The sequence below is a fragment of the Fringilla coelebs genome (assembly GCF_963513975.1).
Source record: "Fringilla coelebs genome assembly, chromosome: 4".
In the NCBI taxonomy this organism is placed as follows: Eukaryota; Metazoa; Chordata; class Aves; order Passeriformes; family Fringillidae; genus Fringilla; species Fringilla coelebs.
This window is the reverse complement of record NC_140032.1, coordinates 4304062-4326727: the sequence shown is the minus strand read 5'-3', so window position 1 is coordinate 4326727 and position 22666 is coordinate 4304062.

Here is a 22666-nt window from a genome sequence, read left to right as displayed (position 1 = left end):
GAAAAGTCTTCAGGCTTTTTCAAGCTTGAAAAGAAATTCAGCATGGAATTTTATACATTAATTAGGACAGAAATAAATATTTGAAGTAGGATTCCCTTTTTTTTTTTCTTTTTTTCAGACAGGCCATGATAAAAAAATCTTTCTTCTTTTAATGTGCAAAATTAGAGTTAAATCCAGGCTAAGACTGTTTACTTTCTTGAAATCCCACAGAAATATGTGATACTGCAAAGGCCTGAGGCTCAAAACTTCTTTAAAAGATGAAAAATTTCAGAAATTACATGGAAAGTGAGTGTAGTTTCCACAGATTAAAAATTGTAATGAATCAGGTGAATGTGTTTGTACCATCTTGATGTCATATACGTGTTCTATGATTGCATTTTAGAAAACCCTTTGGAGACAGGCTAACTTTATTATTCCCATTTGATAAGGAGGATTGAGATACAGGAAGAAGGATCTGTCATCATTCTCAGAATCTGCAGTAAGGTCAAAAATTGACACATTCCTACTGTTCCAAACACAAGCTTGTGTTTCCAGTACAAATTGCTAGACAAGAACCTTTTTCAGAACATGCTAATTGATTGTGCACTACTGTGGATGTTGCTTTTAATGTGCTGCAGATGCTTGGTTACTGCACACACCAAGTTTCATGTCTTTCATAAAACAGATGACCAGGTGTAGAGACCTTCATAAGAATATTTAATATCTTAGCTATTATGAGATTTTTCTTCGTGCAGTTTTTCATATAGTGAAGCTACGGATAAAAAGAGATTTAATTTTCTTTCTTCTCTAATGTACCATTATAATTTATTTAATTGTGCAAACATATATGCAGAAATACAATATATATGAATGTGAAAAAGAACTCTGTGGCATCATAGAATATTAATGTACCCTGCAGCTTTTTGATTACTTAGCTCTGAATTGTACCTAGAGAGGCACTGAGATTACTGATGCAGAAAGCAGCATTTTCTCAAGGTAGGTCTATTGTTTTATAGTCCAGCAGTATGTCTGCCATCACCACCAGGTGCAGGGCATTCCTGCCATCTGCAACAGTGTTTTGTCCTTGTATGAAATCTGTTCACAGCTCTGGTACAAATAACAAAATACCACTCCAATTTAGGGTTTTGTGTGGCGGCCACAGCCGTGTCCAAAGCACAGAATAGGAGGTTATTCAGGTTATTTGCTCTGCTGAGATGATTCCAGATGTCCTTTTAGCTACTTCATATACTGAAAATTCCCAAATAAATCTCAGTGTAATATCAGTTTAACCACCACAGTATTTTAGAGCAGGCTCCCAGCCGTGTGAGCTGAAACTGGGGAGGTTGAGACAATCATCTCCTCCTGTTGCTGTTGTGAGAAGTGAGAGTAGGAGACATCAGAAAGATTCATCAACCCATATGTGTCAGATCTGCTGAAGTTTTGTAATGGATGGGGCTTGGCAGAGATCCTCCTCTTGGTTTGCACTTGGAGAGGTGAAGTATCAGTTCTGCTGTTTGGCAGAGAGCGAGAGCACTCATGGGTAGAGAAAAAAGGAAGGAAATTTCCCAGAGTGGAGGAGACAAGACATATGTGTGTCATTTCTGTATTTTGCCCTGCTTAGTTGCTGCACAGGAAAATGGATGGAGCAAATGGATTACCAAGAAAAGCCTTCTCCTTCAGGCTGGGGACACAGGGGAGTGTCTCTCCTGGAGTCTGCAGCTGAGCAGATATTCCAGAGACCCCTCTTGCTGCTGGAATGTCGGGTGTGGGACCAGCTCAGCAATTTGGTATCAAGAGTCATAAGCAGATCAAAGTGCATTCAGGAAGAGAAAGGAAATATTTAAGTCTTTAGACTTAAGAGCTTTAAATAGTGAATAGATAAGTATTAGAGAATATATATAAAAATCCTCCACATTTCCTAAGGAGCTTTCCTTGATGCCATGCATAACTGCCTACTGTACAATATTCTGCATTATCTGCCAACCACCAAGAAGCACAAGATGCTGAAGGAAATGAAACTTCAGTTGCAGGCTGATGAAAATTCCTGCTTTTCAATGAATAGTCTGATGGAAAGGTGTGTTCCATAAAGAAAAATTTAAATACTACAGTCCTTGAATTTTAGTCATTTGTATTCAAGTGCCTATATTTTAGCGTTGTGAGCTAAACCAGGTGAAGATTGAACATAAGTATAGAAGCCACATAGGATTATAAAGTAGTCCTATTTTCTGAAGTTTGGGATTAAAGAAGAAAGATCTACTTATGTCTTGAGCTGAGAAATTATTATTCCATTCAAGTAATCTGAATAGAAGAGCGCAATTTTAATTATTACAACAGGATGAAAATGCAGCAAAATTGAAGAGTTGATTATTCACAAAATTATTGTGCCATTCTTCTACGAATAAAATGAGGCAAAATGTATTTTTTGGTTTGAAAGTTTAGGCAATACTAATGCAGTCAGTATATTTCTGATGTGAATATCATTCCATAGTCAAGTGAGTTCCAATCAACTTTCTCACAGAATCTGCATGTATGAATTTTAACTGGCAAATCAGATAGATGTCATCTGTTGGCTCTGTTGAGAAATAAGAAATCCCTCTACAAGATCATCAAATTAGTTTTCACCAATTGTATGAAATGCTATTGAGTAATACCAGGCTATGTTTTATTTATTTGAAAGTCCACATCGGGAGCTGACGAGTTCAAACCCAACAGAACAATCCCAAGGGGGATTTTTATGAAAATGTCTGTTCCAAACCACGGAGTGAATGTGACACTTCTGAGTGACTTGGGCACAACCTCTGGCACTGACTGAGCTGAGCTGGGTTTGCATTCCAGCTGAACCACGGGAAACAGAGAGACCTGGAGGCACCACCAGGCACAACCTCCAGCTCCTGGGTGGGGAGCACCAGATTCCACCTGAAAGCAGCTGATGAGGGAGATCCCCACCCCCCAGTAAAAAAATAACAAGCCATTACATCAGCAGGGGTGAGACAGTGATCACAGGGGTCCCAGGATGAGGGAAGAATGAGAATGTTGACTCCATGTTCAGAAGGCTTGATTTATTATTTTATGATATATATTATGTTGAAACTATACTAAAAGGATAGAAGAAAGGATTTCATCAGAAGGCTTAGCTAAGAATAGAAAAGGAATGAATAACAAAGGTTTGGACTGACCGAGACAGTCTGGACAGCTGGACTGGGATTGGCCATTAATTAGAAACAACCACATGAGACCAATCCCAGATCCCCCTGTTGCATCCCACAGCAGCAGATAATCATTGTTTACATTTATTTCTGAGGCCTCTCAGCTTCTCAGGAGGAAAAACCCTAAGGAAAGGATTTTTCATAAAATATCATGGCTACACAGGGGAAAGAGACTAAAATGGAGAAAGAAATAATGGCTTTCTCATCATGGTCCTTTCACATCATTCCTGAAGAGTTTACTGCCATTTTCTGCACACTTGCAATCTTGCCAGTGAGTTTTTGTACCACAGAGAACCACTTGGAAAACTCCTGAATACTTCACTAAAAATTGGCTAAAACATGGCATTTTTGCCATCTCAGTCAGAATCCTTGACCATCTGAACAGAACAAAAGTTTTCAAGTCTCACATGGAAACCTAATACTTTTATCAAATTCCATGATTGTAAAATACACAAACACATTTGCTAAACCAAAGTTATCTATTCCAGAAATAGTTATATGACACTAGGAGTTATTTTTGTGTATAGATGGAGTGAAAGTGGAGTACTGAGAACTGCAGTAATCAGTTATAAATGAGAAGGAAACTCCACAAATAAAGACAAAAAATCTAGATTAGGTAAATAAACTGTTTTCCAGTGGTGTGACTAAACCACTTGGGAACTGAAAAGGATTGATTTATTTTGTGGTCATGTAACTAAAATTAATTTTGTTTTCCCAGTTTCCATATGTTAAACATTCCGTTAAAATTAACTGTTAATTATTAAATACATTTATTTTCATTTTTATGCTAATTGGGGATTTTTACAGACTTTTATAAACTTATTTAAAAGTACTTGGTTTCAAGTACTTTTCAATCTGGACTCAAAATTACTTTAGTTTTAGCCTATCTCTAATACTCATTAAGGCAAAACAAATGAAATTAGTTTGCCAACCATAAAAACCCCACCTAATCGTATTCCTAATAAATTCTTGTGGGTTTTTCTAGAGCAAATATAACAGAATCATAAAATGCTTTGGGTTGGAAGGGACCTTAAGGATCATCTGGTCCCATCCCCCTGCCATGGGCAGGGATGCCACCCACTGGACCAAGCTGCTGATCCTCCATCCCAGCTGGCCTTGGGCATTTCCAGGGATGGGGTAAATTTGGTGTCATGCAGACAGTGAGAAAGGCAGGGACCTCCAAAGGACAAGCTGCAGCTGACACAGGTGGTCCAGACCCTCTGCATGGGTCAGAGCAGCCTGAGAGGATGCTGTTACAGCCTAACTTCCTTGGAACATGGGCAGCAGAAGAAAGAATTTCTCTCACATGCTGCATTTCAAAATTCACTCTGTACTCATCTAAGACACATTCAGGCGATTGTTTTTCAGGGTTTAAATAACATCTCTCTCTTTTTCGGGGTTTAAATGACATCTCTCCTGTACATGCTGGATGCTGAGAATTCAAAATTTTAATTTTAAATTTTGGTGTTACCCTCAGCAGCAGTGCTGCAGGATCATTTCAGCATCTGACACCACTCATGGCCCTGTGAGCCCCGAGCAGAGCCAAGGAGCAGCCATGCCTTTGGCACCACCCATGAAAGCCATGATTCCCTAAGGGTTTGCAGGTGAGGAATGTCCATCTGCAATCCTGCCCCACAGGACCCTGAGTGCAGGGAGCTGTCCACAGGGCTGGGCTCAAAGGTGATAGCTTGGGTTTTAAGTTTTTTTATATTTTTTATATTTTAAGCTTGGGTTCTGTTTTTTTTATATTAAATGTCACTGGGATCTTTTCACAGGGTGGCAAAGACAAAACAATCCTGTTCCAGCTGGAGACTCAAGGACAAGCTCTTCAAACTTCAGGCCCAAAGCACAAACAACGTGAAAAGAGGAGGGTGGGCAAGCAAGGAGGATGAAACTTCATAATTTGAAGCTCTTAATTGGACAGTTAACTCCTACATGCAAATGGACTAAAAGTTATAAAAATGTGAGATCTCATGACCAAGCTCTCTTTTGCTTCCACCTTGGAGCCATCCAGGCATGGCTCTGGTACTGCCAGGGTGGGGCCTTTGAAGGGAAATAAATAACTATCAATAAAGATCAATAAATATCCATTTTATTCCTCTTAACTCCCTCTGTTCCAGCTCCTTAAGGCATCAAAGGGACAGAGAGGAGGGGAAGGTGAGAGAGGGGGCAGGAAGGGGAGGGAGAACCCACTGGAGTCACGAGAGAAACACCCAGTGGGTTGTGTTCATCTTCCAAGACTTCACTTCACTTGTTCTACTTCTACTTTATGCCATTCCCACACAAAAAAATGATATTCACTGTGAACATAATGAATGCATGTCGAGAGCTAAGTATAAGTAAACATAGAAGGGTTTTTTTTTCTTTCTAAAGATATAGCAAAAATCATACAAACAGTGCAATAACTGGGAAAACAAGAGCTATAAGAGGAAATTCTAAAATACAGTTAATCCAAATGTTGCTATTTTTTGCAAAAATATTGGGCGTACAGCACATAAAGAGAGTTCCTCAAATAACTTCAATGCTTTTCTGACAGAATATTCTAAAGGGGAGTGACAAATAAACCACCTTTAAAATAGTATTTATCTGGGACAACTGATAATAAGTAGCAGAAAATACAATCTTCCTGTTACCAAATTATATTACTGCAGCCTAAATTCTTCCTGGAGATGTGACTGCTGAAGCTACAATGGTTTGTTTTAAAATATCTAATCTGTGTTATAGTTATTAATCATTTTGTAGGAAATTACAGATGTATGCTGACTCTTCTGTTCAACAGCCTGTGATATATAATCCATCTACACATGGTTAAATAAATCACAAAATTCCAATTTCAATGAAAATATAGATATACATATAAATACATATATAAAACATGTTGTGTAGATAGACAGAATACTGGTTGCTAAATAGAGATTTAGTTCAGAGACAGATTTGATATTTTAGTCTTATCCTCCTGCATAAGGCCTAGGAAGATAAATTTGATGCCATCTTCAGCTGGATTTAGAAAGACTCAAAGAATTGTTCTGGCATAACCCTTAAAGCTTAACTGTGTGTAACAACTTCATATTCTTCACTTTGGCAAAAGTTACTTCTGCTTGCATGGATTTAGTGACACAGCAAAATGTCACTGATTCTTCTGCTTCCATAAAGATCCAACAATTCAGAGGCTGTGCTGGAGTCAGAATGAATTTTGCAGTATTTAAGCTTTATTCCTTGCATTTTCAAGTCAGGGCTGAAGACAAATGGCTGAGGCTTCTGACTAAGCCCTGGCTCGAGGGAAAAGAGAAAGAAGCACTGATGGAATTTGCAAATACTTCAGAACATGATACCTTAGGCAGAGAAAGGAGTGTGTCCATTGGTAAAAAGATTCATCTTAGGAAACTGGTTTAAGCTCTTTGAAGCACACTGAAATTTTTCTAATGGTTTTAAATGTTTTATCTTACATAAGTTTTGGGTTCAATGCTATGATCTTAAAAAATTCCTGACTAGGTTTGACCCCAGAGGTGTGAAAAGATACATCACATTTCTCAAACAATTTCAGTAAGAAAAAAAAAACTGTGCACATCAGAAAGGCCAAAACATTTTTGTTTGACATCCTCAGAGCGAACTTCCTCACTTATGCATGGTGAGATGATATCCCTTTCCACTACACCCACAATCAGCATGAATCAGTTTAAAAGAGGCTACACACAGCCAGATTTTTGGAGGGGGTCAACTGAAACTGAAGCAGTTTGGGTTTTTTGCACATCTCCATGTAGGAGCTGCACATTCAGCTGACACTGAGCAGCACGTTCAGCAGGAGAAGGTTAAAATGGAGGAAGAAAGAATGACTTTCTGATCATGTTCCTTCCAGATCATTCCTGAAGAACACTGAAGCTTTCACTGCCATTGTCTGTACAGTGCTTGCCTGCTTTGTCATTAAATGGGTGAATCAATCATCACAGATCCTGAATTCACTGAAAAAATATTGGCTAGTGGAGCAGTGCCAGCTCAGGAAAAAATGGCCCATTGACTTCTCCCTCTCAGTGACAAAGGGAAATGTTCTTTCAGTAAAAGGCAGAATTGATGGCCTTTTCTTGTTGATTATAAAGGTCAAAAGGCTGAAGGAAAAATACAGCAACTGGACAGAGAAAAACTGTCTTGGCTGAAGAGCCCACGAACTGCCAGTGGCACCAAATGTTTTGCTTTTGTTTGCATTGGCACCCTCAGTGAGGTTCACTGACCACCCCTCTGGCCTTATTCACCCCATAACCATAAAAATATAATAATGGTGCTCAATCACCTCTTGCTACAAATACAATTCTAAATTTGAGAGCCTCATTCTGATCCTTTGGATCAATAAAACACCCACAGCTCATTTCCATACACCAGTGCAGAGGTGCAGAAGCAGGAGGCACATTTCCCACTCTGACAAGCTGGGATTTACTGCTGGGGTGGGTATATAGTCACAGAATGGTTTGAGTTGGAAGAGACCCTAAAGCTCATCTTGTTCTACCCTGCTGTGAGAGGCAGGGACACCTTCCACTGTCCCAGGGTGCTCCAAGCCCTGTCCAACCTGGCCTTGGGCACTTCCAGGGATCCAGGGGCAGCCACAGCTCCTCTGGGCCTCCCCACCCCCACAGAGAACAATTTCTTCCTTACATCCAATCTAAATCTACTCTCCTTTTTTAAAGCCCTTGCCCCTTGTCCTCCCACATAGCTATGAACTGTTTATTGTCCTCCTGGTCCATGGGGATAATTTAATTGGGCCTCCACGTTCCACACTGAAGCAGGCAGCACATCTCACAGAGCAGCAGTACACTCATGCTGGTAGCCTATCTAAGACTGTATATATTTTAAAAATATGTTGTAGAGCTTTTATCAGTTGTTTCCTTTCACATCCAGCTGTTTGATCTCTCTCCAGTGCTAGTCCTGTGCAGAAATCCCTGTTCATCCCAGCCAGGCTTCCTGGGAGCACAGAAACCAATCTTCTTAGGCAAATCAGTTTATGTGCAACTCTAAGCATGTGCTAATTTGAGCTGATTTATTGATGCCAGCATCCCACCCAGTGTGTGTGACAGCAGCTGCCCTGCTTTACAGGATTTAGAATCTGCCAGTGGGGGTAAACCACTCTGCATCCTGACATCCCTTCCCTTTTCCAGGCTTTTCTCCTGTGCCAGTTCTTGGGCTCCCTCATCTCAGGGACCACAGCTGTGTCTAGCCTGGAGCAGGCTCCCCTGGGGGAGCTTGGAAAACCTGCTGGCACTCATCTCCCACCCCCCAGCACCCACACAGGGTCAGGCACAACTGAGCGCCTCATGTCTGAACAATTTTTCTATTCATTTTTCTCCCCTTGGGAGTTCACAGCTTGAGTAAGAGCTTATCTTTCATCTGGATGAAAAGAATTCCATCTGAATTTAGCAGCTTTTCTTACATCCAGCTTGTACTAGGGGGTTTGATCCAAAAACCTATGGCAGCTTTTCCAGTTTTTTTTCAAAGTGATTTGGATTGGGCTTTTAGCAACAGGATTCTCTTCTGATGAACATAATTGTCCCACAGAGGCTGAGAAGGTGCATGCAGCCAAACCCTCCCTGCCACTCACAAGTTAAGCTAGGTGGCCCTGTGAGTATGTCTAAGAGAATAACAAGTGTAATGCATCATTTTTTTCCCAAGTGCTGTGATATTGCAACCTACAGAAGGATTATTTGATTCACCCCAGGTAAAAAAAAACAACAGTCACTGATTGTGTGTTCTGATTGGGTGTGTTCTGACCCAGTAATTTCTTTCAGCAGCCTCTTGATTCCACCAGACTGCAGGAATCCCTGAGTAGAAACCAAGGATTCATTCAGCTCATGCCATTCAACCTTATTGTAAATACATCAGAATTTATGAGTATTATCCTGGAGATAAGGCGTCTCTGAAAGTTACTGCATGCTAAACAGGTAAGCCTTGTTTCAAAGACAATTTTTAAAGAGAGCTTACTCATTCAAACAATTTTCTTTACACCAAAATACGTCAGGAAGATCAGTTTTGGCTGCTGGTTTTCCTGGCATATGAAGCCAAAAAGAGCAAAGCACATTAAACTTGCTATTCATGCACAGGATGGCTTCCAGTCTTAACATTTGGATGCTTCAGCCCACAGCTCTGCATCATGGAATAATCACAGGATGGTTTGTGTTGGAAGGGACCTAAAAGCTCATCCAGTTCCACCCCCTGCCATGGCAGGGACACTTCCACTGTCCCAGGTTGCTCCAAGCCCTGTCCAGCCTGGCCTTGGGCACTTCCAGGGATCCAGGGGTATCCACAGCTCCTCTGGGCACCCTGTGCCAGGGCTCAGCACCCTCACAGGGAAGATTTCTTCCCAATCTTCTCTCTTTCATTTTAAGATGAAACCTTATATAGGAACGACTGAGGGAGCTGGGGGTGCTCAGCCTGTAGAAAAGGAGGCTCAGGGGTGCCCTCATCACTGCACAGCTCCTGAAAGGTGCCTGTGCTCAGCTGGGCTGGGCTCTTTCTGCAGGAACTGACAGAACCAGAGCACACAGCCTCCAGCTGCACCAAGGCAAAAATATTTTGTATATCAGGAAAAAGTTTTTCACAGAAAGTGTGATAAAGTCCTGGAAATGTCTGCCCCAGGAGGCAGTGGAGTCCCCATCCGTGGGTGTGTTTAACAAAGCCTGGATGTGGCACTGGGTGCCAGGGTTGAGTTGAGCTGCTGGGGCTGCGTTGGACTTGGTGATCTTGAAGGTCTATTCCAACCTGGTCATTCTGTGAATTCTTTGGATCAATGATTTCTGTACACAGTCAATTTATTAAAGATTATGGTACCCATTAGAATAAAAGGAACCACATAAACATAACTAATTTTTAAAGACTAAATTATTTTTCTTTCAAATTAATTCTATTTATTTCTATAAAAAAGAAAAAATAAAACCAATGAGAACTCTAATTAGGTTATTTCACCACAGGATCTAGATTATAAATGTTCAGTCCTTTCAAAGGACATGTATTCCCTTTGGTTTACTTTCTCCTGAATTTCCTTCATATGTGAAACCTACTTTGAAGAGGCCCTGGCCCTAGAGAACACTGGGCAATGTGCTTGGTGGGAAAGTGTCATGTATCAAGTATGAGTAAGTAATGACATTAATTCCTTCACCAAGTGAAAAGGGGGATCCAAATCAAAGAGCAACCCTGGCTTCTTCCAAGAGGAGGAAAGTTGATGTGCTGAGGACATCTGAAAATCAATCCTGTCATATCCTACCTCACAGAGCTCTCTATCAAACCACACTTACCATTGCATAGTACCTTAAAACTCCTGGGATTCTTTATTGAATCAAAGGAATTCTGACCAGATCTTTGTGGGGTCTGTCCAATGAGGCACAGCTGAAGAGATTTTTCAGAAGTATCTGCATCTTGCTGTATGACAGAAGGAGCAGGATTAAAGTACCTGAAAAACCTGGATTTCTCCCTGCTTTTATTCATGTTTCTCGATCCCTGTTTTTATCTCCAGGCACCCAAACCTGTTGATAACTCAGGTCATATGCATTTGGAAATAGAAAACAACATAATAAACAATATCTCTGTGTGCTGTAACTACAAAGATACAGGCACAGACCTAAATTCCATTCATCCTCAAGTTTAGGTCACCCAGACCAACCAGAGAATAAATTGCATGGCACAAACTCTGCTGTCCTGTTTATCTGGGAAGAAGAACTTACAATTTTTGGCCCAAAGAAGAAAAAAAAAGATAAAAGATATTTACATGATAAAAAACCCACAGCAAAAAACCCCAAAGCAAAGCAAATCAAACTTCAAAGTACCTTAAAAGTAGATGAAAACATTGTCAGTTTGCAATTATATAATATGTCATGCAAAATGCAAATTGTGCTGAAGAAAAACTGCTTTGGCACGAGCCATTGAAGAGCCACAGCCTTATGAATCAGAGCCAGGCCTCTTCTTGCAGGCAAGAACAATTTCAGATTTTCCTGGCCATCCTTTTTCCAAAACAAATAGCTGTGAAATTCCTACTTCCACCACTTCAGATACTGTTGGATCATGTTAACAGTAGAATGTTGGTTTTATATTTTCTTTTACAGAGGCTGGACCATATAAAAATCCCTTTAAAAAAAAAAAAAAACCACAAAGTGTTGATTCCATCTTGCCAATGTATCAGCTGGTAGAGCTCATCCAACCTGAGTGAGCATCTAAGAGCTGAGCCATGCCAAGCAGTAGCTGGCACAGTTTTCTACCCTCCAGAGCAAGAATTAAACAAGGACCAAGTTTTTGAGCTCCTCAAGTTTCCAGTTTTGCTGCAGCTCTGCTTGCTGGACAGAAAAACTGTGCCTGGCCCCTCAGAAATGTTTAAACCACTTCCAACTGTCCCCATGGTTTGTTTAGTGGTATTTAAAGGTCTTTTGTACTTTTACAAACTTAAAAAATAAATATCTTATTGTCAAATTGAGATGAAAATTCTACAAACCCACCAGTTTTATTACACATTCCCCATATTCTGTGACCTTGCACTGTGAAGACTACAGGCAGCTCTGTGGGCTAGGCTGGTAAATAATAGCTCTGGAAACTGAAAATTCAGTTTTAGGAAAGCTCAAGTCTGATCTTAAACAAGGAAACCCTCACATAAACTCGAATCTACATTCAGAGGGTGCGACATCCCCCAAATGTCGAGATGTTGACATCAAATACCCCAAGTTTTGCACTACAATGTTGAGAACCCCTGTTAAAATCATGGCAGAGAAGGAAGAGTTAAGTGCAGCTCAACAAATATCATTATCCCCAGCTGGAGGAAAGTAGGACCAAACATCACCTTGCCCAAGAGCAGCTCCTGATCCCAGAATGGCTCAATTTCACTCAGAGATGCTGGTGACGCAAATTAATAAGGAGATGAATGAGTTGGCTGCTGTTAAAGGGTTGGCTTGTTTGTCAGCATGAATGCCTCATAAGATTAAAAGATCTCATCCCCACTAAAGGCAGGAACTTTGTTATTATGAGCCACAGAAAGCACATGAGATCCTTTTCATTTTAATATAATACCCTGTTAATTCAAAATGAAGGGTTCGGTTGATACACACACAGTTCAGCTTTTGATGTGCTGTTGAGCATTATCTTCTGCTGCTGTTCATTTCTTCTTTTGTTGTGAAAAGAATAAATCCTGTATATCTGCTCAACCCTACTCATCTTTATAAAAGTCTTCTCTTTTTTTTTTTGTTGTTATTTACTTTTTGTTCGTTTTTGGGTTTTTGTTTTGCTTTTGGGGGGTTTTTGGTTGGTTTTGATTTGGTTTTGGTTGGTTCTTTTTGGTTTTTTGGGTTTTATGTTTGTTTGGTTTTGTTTTTAAATTCTATCACATGTATTTATAGTGAATATTACAAAATAATAATTCTTACTCCCTCCCCCCAGAGCTTTCATTTGGTCTCATGATTCTCTTTCCTGTCTTGCATTAACATCAGTTTGTCTGTGCAGACAGTGGCTCATCAAAATCACTTGGAGTAATTTCAATTTCACACTGATCACACAGATCTGAAACCTCTCCAAGCAGAGATTTTCATCATAACAGAAAATTTGGGCCCCTGTTGGGGTTGTTGATATTTCAGCTCTGTCTCCTGTTAGTTTTTGGAATAGATGTGTCATGGGAGCTTACCTACAAAATTGAATTGATTGCAACAATGATTCAGGATTAAACGAGATTATTGTATTTTCTTCCAAGTAACATTTTTTTTTCCTTTTTTCCATTTTTATTTTTAACCCCTCTCTTCACTTTTACTTCGAAACCTGGCCATTTTGAACAGTATAAAATCAGTTCCTGGTTTTGTTCCACCTTTCCACTGCTTCTTTTGCCCCTCTCCTGATGTTGTTTTTCTGTCAATAATTCTCTTGCAGTTGCACCTGGAGTCTTCAATCAAGACCATGGGAGTGGTGATGGCAGGCAGTGCACAGGTTGTGAAGCATCCCCACAGCTCTCCAGTTCAAAAAACAAAGGTACAGAAAATGCAGCAGAAAGACAAAAGGGCATTTCTGGAAATCTGTGAATATGTCTCAGCTCTTCTGAATTTTCTGGTCAAGCTCTGTTCATGTTTTTCTGTATTATTGTCCATCCCCTGATTTGAAAATGTCTTTTGCAGACTGTGAGATCACTGGCAGAGATGAAACCTGGTTCTTTGCAGATTTGGAGCCATCATAGGAATAAAAATCATTAGTTATACATAGAACACAATAACTGAGGTGACTAAATCTTGTAATAAGAAAATATTTCCTCCTTTCAACTAACTCTGTAAAATTACCCCAAGCCAATTCAATACACGATCGTGAAGTCATTCTTCACAGATTTTCTTCATCAAGGAAGAATATTAAATTCCTCAGGTGCTATATACATAAATTCAGAATTTCTTCAGATTTTTCAGAAGTACTTTAGGTTAGCCTAAAACACTTTGCACATGTGTTCAAGAACACACATGTTGCATGCTTTGGTAATGAATGATCTGAAGTAGATTCTGATGTTTAGGTCACCAGAGAGATGAATTTTTTTGAGCAATCTCGATGATGCTATTTTTTTAAAAAGAAGAGGATCCTGGATACCAGGCATGAATATTAATTTCTCTTTTGAATAATGGGTCTAGCCTATAAGGTAGGTGTAAGTTCCACGGCCTGCCCATGGCAGAAGGCAAATTTTGATGACTTCCAGTGGTCCCTCACAGGCTGTGTGATGTGGAGTCTTGGATGCTGAATTTATTCTTCAGCTCCTGCTCTTACTCAGAAAAAAAAAAAAAACCTCCATTTTATTCTAGCTTAGAACTTAATGCACGCTGCCAGGATGCAGAATAAATGCCTGATTTTCCCTGAGAGGATTCAAAACCTTCTTTTTCTCCAGGAGAATGCACTGCACCAGATTATAAATATTCCAGGATAAAATGTGGAAAGGATGTCCCTGACCCCTTTCTTTTTGGGTTTGTTTTGTTTCATATAATGCAATTAAAGATTAGATTGGAGGGAGAGAGACAGAGTTTAAATCTCTAGCCTTTTTGGTTCATCACTTCATCTGGGAAAATTCTGATTTGTGTTTTCTGCTCCAAGGAAAGTTACTGTATTTTATACAGTATGGAGGTAAGAAGAAAGAGAATAAGGAAAAATGTATTCTAATTTAAATCTTCAGACTTTTCCTCACATCTCTACTGTAATTTTTTTTGATGAATATGGCTAAATTCAGCCCCAAGCATACTATAAAGCAGAACCTTATTCTTCCTGCTAACCCTCATTTAGAATATCTGTCTACAAATATTCTGTTACAACATATTTTTTAATATGTGCTCTTCTTCTTCTTCAGATTACCAGAATAATTTTCAGGCAACAATATCCTTAACCAACAACCAATTTTCAGCAAGCACCTCAGCATTATCTGATTTCCCATTGAGAGACTGTTATGGTACTTAATAATGAGGTGAACAGGAATATATTTTAATATGTATTTGTTACATATAACATCAAATATTGACATTTCTATTCTTTAAAGAATAAAGAAAAATAGATAAAATCAGGAAGAAGATATATCAACTCAGGCTGCAGACTGGGAGATATTTGTCCTATAAAAAACACCAGAAAACACACAGGGAGCCAAACGTTGTTTCCAAGGGGGAAAGTAAGCAGCTCTTTAAATGCTGGCACAAAGCTCTCTTCTTTTTAATTTTCACACTCCTCTCATCTTTTAGAAAATATTGCACTAGGAAATGCTGGACTTACTTAAAAAAACATTGCAGTAGTGCTAATCCTGGCCTCCTTAGCTGCAGAAAGGCTGGAAAAAGCAAAACTCTTCTCACAAGATGGAACATGCTTTACTCATCTATTTGCTCATCAAGCTTAATTTATCCTTCAGTGGAAGAGTTGATACAAAGTTCATTTTCATCTCAAAACAATCTTGACAGGCAGGAAAAATCACAATAATTTTTTTTAATTCCCCTGCTTCTCATTTAAGTTAAAAGATTTTGATGTTTTTGTCACCATACTTTAACTCCTTATTTTCATTAAATGTTAGTTTCTCACCTGCCTTTGCATTCCCTAATATTCTCTCTCCTAATGCATGCAGATTAGGACTCACACCTGAGCAGGACACCTCAGGGTCCTTTTTATTTTTTCTGTCAAGGCCAAAAATAACTATTTTAGAGTTTGATCTTCTTGCCCAAAGGTAGTTGTCTGCTTTAGGATGCAACTAGCAGCACTCCACAGTCACTTGCTTCTTTTCTTTTGCTAAAAGAAGAGCCTTCAGTGACTCACTGTAATAATTTAAATATCTGCACTGTAGAGTCTGCTTGGTCAGGCAACCTCATCCCTGACATCAGGCTTGGACAATGCTCAGGTCATTCAGCAAAAGATTGGAGAGTATCAGAATCTATCAATAGCTCCCTGTTCCCAAAATACACCAGGTTTATTTTTGAGGGGGACAAAAATCTCTGCAGAGCCAATCCCAGGGATGCCAGCAATTGTTCACCTCCCCCAGGAACACGAGACAACAGCAGCCACCACCTTCCCACAGTGCACAGGAATAGCCAGAACTTTCCAGAAGAGGACAAACCAGCCCCCAAGCACACACAGGGAGGGCATTCCCTCCAGAGCATCCTGTTTTCCCCAGTGTTATTTATTACTCATTTTACATCAGCTCACATGGAGGATGTAGCTCCCTCAATTTGCTTTACACAGACATTTAATTTATTTCTACTTATTTCCACTTCTTTCCACCAAAAGAAACCCTCAGGTGGCACTTGGGGGACATGGGTTTGAGGAGGACTCAGCAGTGCCAGGGAAATTGTTGGATTTAATTACTTTAGAGGGCTTTTCCAGCCTAAATGAATCTATGATTGAATGTGTCTTGTGTTGAAAAGCCTGGCTGTAAGAATGTGGGGGTTTATTTCAATTTTTTCTTCCCTGTGTACTCCTTGTGTCCAACAAAAAGCTGAGCAGAAAAGTCTGCTGTCCTCAAGGCTTAATCCTGTTCCATTGCTGCAGCACAAGTGTAAGATTTTCATTATTATGCAGAACACAAACCAGCCAGAAGAGTTCTTTCTGTGGTCAAAAGTTGGAGCTTCAAATTGCAGGGGAATGCAAAGAGTGACTGTTTAATGGAAACTTAAAGCTGTAATAGCAGGTCACAAAACTTCTTCCAGCATAACTAGAATTTTGTTGTCACAGAAAATTGCCCAAACAATTATGACACTGTCAAGACAAGTGGTGTTCCCAGAGTAGGACAGAAAATTTAGTGGTTTTTACTTTTCCACTCATGTCAGTCATTGATTTTTTTTCTTCCCCTCTTATCAGCCTCTCTCTAGTGACCTATTTATTAGATAAACAAGATTCCTCTCCTTTACTTTTTTTTCTTTTAATTGCCTGTGATTATTAAAGAAGCACTTGTTTTCAGTCACTGTTTGAGCAGTGTCTCAGCTAAACACTGTGGTTAACCTTCTTTATATTACAGTAATTTTACACACGTCAGAAATGCCAATAAAACACAAATAGGTAGCTGAAAGCTTCTGTGTATTTTGTCACATGCTGTCTCCACACTGTAAAAGGTGCTTTTCCCTGTAAGGGTTGGAAACTGGTAAGATGCTGACATTTAAAGAGGAGGTTGTGTTGTCTGGGAGGGATGTGCTTTCAAATTGGAAATGTTGATAACTGAGACCTCTGAAGATATGCAAGGAGATTATGTGCTCATAGATTGTCAGCTTCCATTAGAAAAAGATTTTATTATATCTAAAAGTATCTAAATTCAGCAGATTATCCCTTCAGGATCTCATCTAAAAGACCATTCTATCTTTGAGCCAGCAAAGGTATTATTAGATTTTTCAACCCAAACTGAAGTCCTATCTTAGGTGATTTAAACATCTTTATAGGCAAAATTCCTAGAAATTAAATATCAAATAGTTTTCATGGTCAAATGATTTGCAAAAGTCAGAGGCAGGAGCTGTGAGATGTAGAAGACCTTTTGGAAGAATGTGAAAGGCTAAGGGGCATCAAGACTGCTTGGGGCTGTTGGAGTGAAGGGAGACATTTCTGGGAGGGGGAGATTTGACCACTGCATCCTGCTTTTCACATGTCCCTGCAGCAGTGCTGGATCTGGGGTTTTACACTGCTCATCCTCACAAAGACTCCACCTGCATGAGCTGCACCTCAGGGAGCTCCTTCAGCCCCTCTGCAGCCCCTGACACCAGTGCTGAGTTATCACCCAAAGCCTTGGCCAAGTCTTCATAAATTGCCCTCAATTTATGGTCATAAACACCCCAAGTTTAAACTATCCTAGCCCAAGAAATAAAAAAATAACAGAAAAACAACAATAACAACAACAATAATAGACACAGGGTGTGACGGTGTTCGCAGGGGTCCCAGGACGAGGGAAGAGATGAGAATGTTGACTCCATGTTTCAGAAGGCTTGATTTATTATTTTATGATATATATTATATTAAAAACTATACTAAAAGAATAGAAGGAAGGATTTCATCAGAAGGCTGGCTAAGAATAGAAAAGGAATGAATAACAAAGGTTTGTGACTGACTGAAACAGTCTGAGACAGCTGGACTGGGATTGGCCATTAATTAGAAACAACCACATGAGACCAATCCCAGATCCACCTGTTGCATCCCACAGCAGCAGATAATCATTGTTCACATTTTGTTCCTGAGGCCTCTCAGCTTCTCAGGCAGAAAAATCCTAAAGAAAGGATTTTTCATAAAGCATGTCTGTGACACACAGGGTGTATTTCACCTGAGGACACACTGATGTCTCCTAGCCACCCTCCTTCAGTGTCTCTGGACTGTGACATTTTACTCCCTCATTCACAAATGAATTAAGAATCACCACTGTGCACAGGATGTTAAAAGCAGCTCTGCTGAGAAGAGATTCCTCTGTGAAATTTCCCTGCCAACACACAATTGCAACCCAAACACTGATACCACTGATAGACAGCAGGACCATGGCCTGGCTAGATAAACTTAAAGATTAAATGGAAACCAGTGACTTGAAGCTAATGGGACTTGGAATCACTGTAGAACTGGCAGAGGCCCTCAGCAGCCTGAAGATTCAACTGGGGGACTGATATTGATTCCTTAAAATGAATAAATAAAGTAATAAAAAATAAAATATAAAAAAAAAGTGTACAAGCAAGGAGACAGGATAGGAAGCGGGGGTGGAGCAGATGGGGGATATGGTGGAGAGAGACCATCTTGAGCAAGAACAGGCAGTTCTGAGGAAGGGGAATGCTAAATTATCCATCTTCAGCTAGTCTGTGATGTCTGATAGATGTTTCCTGAGACTTATGCAACTCAGTAATTGCTGTTTTTTTGGGTTTTTTTTTTTGGTTCCACGCTGATTTTTATTACACCATTCATCAAATGCTAATTTCAGAGCCGCTTGTCCAATTAGTCACGACACTTCACGGGTATCTCTGCTAGTGAGCAGATCCTTCAGCCTTTGCTCATCCTCAGCAGTGCTTTTACCTCCTAAAATAAGGGCTTGTGCTTCCCAGGGCAAAGCTGCTAGGATCTGCCTTTGGCATTTCACCACACACAAGCCATTTGCTTAGTCTTGTGGTCAATTTCAAAAAAGATGGCTCTTGTATGTGACACTCTTCATAGAAAAAAAGGGCAAATTATCCAACAATCTAACTTTTGACAGATGAAACAAACATCTTTGTTTGTAACACTTAGAAAAGTAATATATTTTCAGGGAAAGGGAAGTAAGAAATTAGTACTTTTCTACTTTAGCTAATTTAGATGTGGCTGTTACCAATATGCTACGTTCCTTCTAAAAGCTGAAGAAAACCCTTGCTAATTCTAACTGCCAAAAAACCCCATCTACAAAACACTCTTTTTGTCAGATTCTTGAAAGCAAAATATTGTTTTTAAAAAAGGAACTGTTCAATAGAACACTTTCAAACAGCACTATGAAGTCTGATAGCAGCATGCAATTCAATCTTTTTTTGCAGGTAGATATTGCACACAAGAATGATGACTTAATTGGCATAAAGAGAATGTCTAATCTATTGTAAATTTTAATAACTCCTAGTTTATTGAATTGAGCAGTGAACATTAATTTCTTTATTCTACTTTTATGATGCATGATACTGTAGAAATGGCATTTTATGATACTTCAATTTTTGCCGTCTATTCTGTTTGTAATGTATCTGACCTCAATTTATTTATCTGTAAAACAAAAGGAATTGTTCTGCTTCTTTTCTCCTTTTTTTAAAAAGTAATATTCCACTGATAAGAAGTGTTATATAGGAATCACTGTTAGAGAATTTTCTGTGCATTTGCATTTTAATTATGAAAATATCACCATGATTATTTGCAGTTATTCCAGGACAGGATTATTTTCACAAGCACGTCGGATACACAAAATTCCAGGGATGTGAAGTACACATTCCTTCACAAAAACCCCTCAACATAAGTTCAGTAGGTGATCACAGGATAAGGTTTATGCCTCCATTACTACCTGACTCAGCTTTGTTCCTTTTCACATCACAAGAATGTGGAAGCTGTCCCTGCCCATGGCAAGGTGTTGCACCTGGATGATCTTTAAGGTCCCTTCCAACCCAACCCACCCCATGATTCTGTGATGATTCTGTGAAGAATGACCTGAGACAGAAACTTGCATTTCTTAGGGACACAAAGCCAGGTGCTCAGCTTTACAACAGAAGTTGTTAATACATAAACTTTGTGTCTGCATTGATGTTTTGCTCTGGGATTTCAGGGAAGCCTGCACACTGAAATAGAGAAAGACTTGGAGTTCGGTCAGTGTCTCCTTCCAAGGTTTCAAAATGTTGGAAATTGAGTTTTCTTGAGTAAAATGCTTTGTTCAATTTTTTTTTCCTTTTTCTTTCCAGCTGAAAGAAGAAATTCTGAATAATGTTCAAATAATTTTAGTAAGAAAAATTAATCTATTTTTCCAGGGTAACACAATTCTCTAAAACAAGATTTCACCATAACATTTCATGGAAAAAGTGGTCCAGTTTTGCAGCTATCTGATTTCTTGGGTTTCAGAATAGACAGAAAGATAATTGCTTGTGTTTCACACCATATCCACAGAGCAGGAAGGACAGTGCTCACTTTCTCAGCTGCCATTTGACACTCATCTTTCAGTTTACTGGCCTGTCCAGTATTTACTCTGCCCTAGTCAACTCCAGCTTCAAAAACATAATTATTAATTTCTTCCTGAACCTTCTAGTGTGCTCATCACTTCAGAAACCAAGTACTCATTAAATATTAATTAAATTGCCCTTGCTGGTGGGCAACATGTGCCCATTCTACCAAGAATGACACAGAACAGAAAGAGATTAAAATCAAGTAAATCCAAATTAAAAGGATTGTCCAGACTGAAACACCTAGAATATTTTTTTTAGAGTATTTATCCCTATACCCTGGATTGTTTTTTTTTTCCAAGCACAGACTCAGTGGCTTTGGCTGCTACTGCAGGAGCTCAGACTCCACATGGGATGTGAAGGTGAGAGACCTGGAGGTGAGGGATGCTCAATTAATGACCATTTGTGCAAAGTTTGGTTTAAATGACTTGCTGGGCATCATCTAATTGAAGGCAGAGGAGGAAATCTCATTTATTCCCTGCCTCACCATGAGGATGTGTCCCCTTCCTGCTGTCCCTGGGCTTGCTCAGCCCAGCTGGTTACAGAGAGGATGAAGTCTTACAGACAACTTCCTCTGAATGCAGCTATGGTGTATTCCCAGAATTCCATCATATTTGTGGATTAAGACAGAATATTGCCAGAAAAAAATGTCTGTGCACAAGAAATTAAAAATCATCCCATAGTTTAGACTAACTGGGGAACAGAAATTTGGCTTTGCAGGTAGCAAAGTCAAATAACTATGAGTTTTGCCTGATTTTGCCATGTTAAAGAAGTGCTGTCAGTAATGCTCTGTCTGCCCTGTGATTTCCTCCTTGGCAGTCACTCATCACACTCCATTTCCCCCAGAAGTATTGCTCAGCTGACAGGCTCTGCTATCCTTCCATTGTCCTATTTACTTTCTTTGAACAATATTTAATTTGAGGAGTTGGCAGAGTGTGGACACCTATGAGCAAATCATCCTAAACTGCCTTCATCACCAGCAGGGAGAAAGAGGCATTTCCCAGGGCTCAGTTAATCTCACATATTTCATGATTATGTGTGAGGATGTGATGAACTGGAGCTCAGCTGCACCCAGCAGTGTCATCTTTGACTGCAGGATTTACGTGTCCCCATTAGCCCAGATGAATGTGGGTGATTTCCAATCCTGGAAAAAAAAATAAATCTGAAAACACAGCAATCCCCTGTGTCCCTGCATCCACATCCTTCAAATGGAGACAGTGTTGGTGTTTAGATAAAACAATATTTAGATAAACCAAGTAACTACAGGCACATCAGCCTAACACTGGTTACAAGGAAAATAATGGTTGACACAAGATAAAGCAGATAAAGACCTAAAACAAGATGCTATAAATCACATTTTCTTTTGAAAGTGATCCTATCAAGCTAATTTAATGCCTCCTTTCAGGAAATTGCACATTATTAAAGTGTATGGTGTCAGTTTTGCAAATTGAGATTGCTACAAGGCATTTTCTATGCCATCACACACCATTTGGGCTAAAAAAAAAAAATCAAATCAGAATAATCTCTGACTCATAGTAAGAATATGTAACAAACAATAGAACAAGAGGAAACAGCATCAGGTTCTCCCAGAGGTTGGATATTTGGGAAAAAATTTAGGTTTAGGTTGGATATTTGGGAAAAATCCTTCACAAAAAGGGTTGGCATTGGCACAGCTGCCCAGGGCAGTGCTGGGGACCCCATCCCTGGAGGCATTTAAAGTTGTGTGGATGTGGCCCTTGGGGACAGGGGTCAGTGGTGGCCTTGGTAGTGCTGGGGAAGGGTTGCACTCGATGATCTCAGAGGGATTTTCCAACCCATGACTCTGTGATTCAAATGGGACAAAATTAGTCCAGGCTGTTATTTTCTCAGCTGGTTCAGAAGCACACAGCATAGAAAATGTTACTCTTGAAAGGATACACCTTGGCAAAAAGGCCAGCATCCAAAAAAGAGGCCTTTTTAAACAGGTGTATTGGGCCAGTGTGTCACATTCACATTCTCTGATAAAATCCCTTTGCCCACGATTTTTCTCCTGGGAAGCTGAGAAGCCTCAGAGAAAAATGAAAACAATTCTTATCTCATTTGCTTCTCCTGCGTTGTGCTCATGTGGAATGTGTTTGGAGATTGTTCACCCACAGGTGATTGTTCCATTGCATTCTGCTGGGAGTTGTTTTCACTCTTTGGCCAATCAGGGCCAAGCTGTGTCAGGACTCTGGAGAGAGTCAGGAGTTTTCATTATTATCTTTTTAGCATTCTGTAAGTATCCTTTCTGTATTCTTTAGTATAGCATAGTATTCTTTAATATAATATAGTATCATAAAGTAATAAATCAGCCTTCTGAGAGCATGGAGTCAGATTCATCATTCCTTC